This window comes from Micropterus salmoides, unplaced genomic scaffold, assembly GCF_014851395.1.
Source record: "Micropterus salmoides isolate LMB-PRFRI ecotype aquatic unplaced genomic scaffold, ASM1485139v1 Ms_hic_scaffold_7, whole genome shotgun sequence".
NCBI classification, from domain to species: domain Eukaryota; kingdom Metazoa; phylum Chordata; class Actinopteri; order Centrarchiformes; family Centrarchidae; genus Micropterus; species Micropterus salmoides.
Genome location: NW_024044459.1, coordinates 35069860 through 35072914, shown reverse-complemented (window position 1 = coordinate 35072914; position 3055 = coordinate 35069860). Strand labels below are relative to the sequence as shown.

At 43.6% G+C, this 3055-nt stretch overlaps 1 pseudogene; it reads left to right on the top strand.

Moving 5' to 3' along the window:
• The first annotated feature begins 353 nt into the window (after positions 1–353).
• Positions 354–3055, top strand: LOC119892331 (annotated as a pseudogene).

The window sequence follows — 3055 nt, the reverse complement described above, 5'->3', positions numbered from 1 at the left end:
AAATTCTGGTATAAAATACATGTTTCTCAAAGATGTACCACGCTGTCATTCAGTCTTCTTGTTGCTCTGAGTTTTGTCTGCAGACTTTATGTAGATCAAAGGCAGAAGCTCTTCATACACGCCTGGTTTTATTCTTGGTTTTTTACTAGTTTGAATTAAAAATATTATATCTATCCTTCCAATAAATCAGTGTTCTGTATCCTTACAGTATCAGAGAATCTGCAACCACTGAAACGGAGCAGCAGCTATGACTATCTGCCACCCACCAGTGAGTTAAACTGAACTCACTGAAATAGCTTTGATTTCATCTTTGGTTAAACATTTTATTGTTTTCTAAAATTAGTGTTTTCTTTTCAGTGTCTGAGCTGAGGGTTGTTCTGCTGGGGAACAGCTGGTCTGAGAGGAGTTCAGTGGGGAACTTCATACTGGGAGAGACTAAGTTCAACACTGAGGAAGAACCAGATCGCTGTCTGAGAGAAAGAGGACGGTTGAAGGAGAAAGAAATCGTTCTCATCAACACCCCAGATCTGCTGCATCCCAACATCTCTGAACACAAACTGACAGAACATGTGACAAACTGTGTGAGACTCTCTGATCCTGGACCTCATGTGTTCCTGCTGGTTCTACAGCCTGAAGACTTCACTGAGAAACACAAACTGAGGCTCTGCAGAGTCCTGAAACTCTTCAGTGATCGACCATTTGATCATTCACTGGTTCTGATATCAACACCCAGAGGCAAGAGTCCAGGTTTGATGGACAAAGATGTTTCAGACCAGCCCTTAAAAGACATTATTAGAATGTGTAGATACAGATACTTGAAACAGGAGAACCTTGAACTTCCAGAGCTGTTAACATGTTTGGGTCAAACTGCAAAGGAGAACGATGGAGAGCATGTGAGCTGTGAAGTTTGTGAGGATGCAGGTTTAATCATGACACCAAAGTCTGAACACATCAAACCAGCTTTAAACCTGGTTCTGTGTGGGAGGAGAGGAGCAGGGAAGACTTCAGCAGCCAAGGCCATTTTAGGTCAGACAGAGTTTCATTCAGTCTCCAACTCATCAGAATGTGTTAAACATCAGGGAGAGGTGTGTGGACGTTGGGTTTCCCTGGTGGAGCTGCCTGCCTTGTATGGAAAACCTCAGGAGGCAGTGTTGGAGGAATCACTCAGGTGTATCTCCCTCTGTGATCCTGAGGGCGTCCATGTCTTCATCCTGGTCCTACCTGTGGGTCCCCTCACTGATGAAGACAAGGGAGAGTTAGAGACCATCCAGAACACATTCAGCTCTCGAGTCGATGACTTCACCATGATTCTGTTCACTGTGGAGTCAGATCCTGCAGCTCCAGCTGTTGTTAACTTTCTAAAGGAAAACAAGGACATCCAGGAGCTCCGTCAGAGCTGTGGAGGAAGAGATGTTGTTCTCAACATCAAGGACGAGCAGCAGATCCCAGAGCTGTTGGATATGGTGGAAAAGATGAGAGTTGAAGGATCCAGATGTTTCACAAAGGACATGTTCACCAGGGCTCAGATGGAGAAGGCTGTAGAGCAGGAGAACATTAACACAAGACTTAAAGCTGAACTGCAGGATGTTAAAAAGAAAAGTGAGAAAGAATAGATGATCACAGCACAGAGCCTCTCAGGATGGTGCTGGTTGGGAAGACTGGCAGTGGGAAGAGTGCAACAGGAAACACCATTTTAGGCAAAGAACGTTTTAAATCCCTCCAGAAGACTGTCCCCAAGTCCTGTGAGAAAGCAACAGGAGAGATTGATGGACGGCCTGTCGCTGTGGTCGACACCCCCGCATTGTTTGATAAAACTTTGTCCAATGATGACGTTCAACAGGAGCTCTACAAATGCTTCAGCATGTTGTCTCCTGGACCTCATGTGTTCCTGCTGGTTCTGCAGATTGGGAACTTTAAACAAGAGGAAAAAGACTCTGTGGAACTGATCAAGAAATATTTTGGCAAGAAGTCTGGAGATTTCATCATCGTTATCCTCGCCAGAGGAGATGAACTGGACAGTCAGTCATTTGATATTGAAGACTGTGATGGCTTTGTAAAAAATCTCATAGCTGACTGTGGAGGGAGATACCAGGTGTTCAATAACAAAGCTAATCACACAAATCGCTAACAAGTCAGTGAGCTGATGCTCAAGATCGAAGCCATGGGGAAGCAAAATGGCGGCTGTTACAACACAGAGGAATTCATACAAATGCAGGTGAAGAGGATTTTGAAAGAGAAGGAAGAAGAGATGAAGAGAGAGGATGAAGACATCAGGAGAAAACATGAGGAAGATTTGAAAACATTGAAAAGGAAAGTCGACGAACAGCGTGAAGAAATTGAACAGGAGAGAAAACTGAGATCAAAACAGCTGAAGGACAAAGATGAATGCATCAACAAGGAGCGTCAGGAGAGAAAGAAAGAACGGGAGGAAGAAGAAAGGAGATGGAAATTACAAGTAGAAACTCAGCGACAGGAATGGAGAAGAAAACTGGAAACTTCAGAGAAAATAGTTAAATCAGAAAGAGAGCAAAGAGAAAATGCTGAGAGGAAACTGGACCTGTGTAGACAAGAGAATAAGAGAGATCGAGACGCCTGGGACAAGGAAAGAAAGGACATCTGGGAAAGAGTACATCAGGAGGATAAACAGAACCTGGAGGAGCTTAAAACAAGCTTCGGAAAGCTCCAAGAAGAGTACAATCGTAAGAGAAGAAAATGGACATTTGCTTTGGTTGTGCTGTTGATGTTTCTGTCATTTTTATTATGTTGTGTATTTCTGTACTCACACAGTGTGGAGACAAAAGAACACACATGAAGAGTTTTACAGCTTGTTGGGCTGATGAAAGGGTAATTCCGGTATTTTCAAACCTGGGTATAGGTACAAAAAGTTTTCCAGTAGATCACCTCAGCCGGCAGCCGGTAAAAGGGCTGCAACGTCATTCTAGTGGGCAGTTGTGCCCATCAATAATTTTGTCCACTTAAGGTGTCTATGAAGATTCTCAGTCATTCAGGTCATAGTTATCCAATGAAGGTTAAAATCAAGGGCAACTGGACTTGG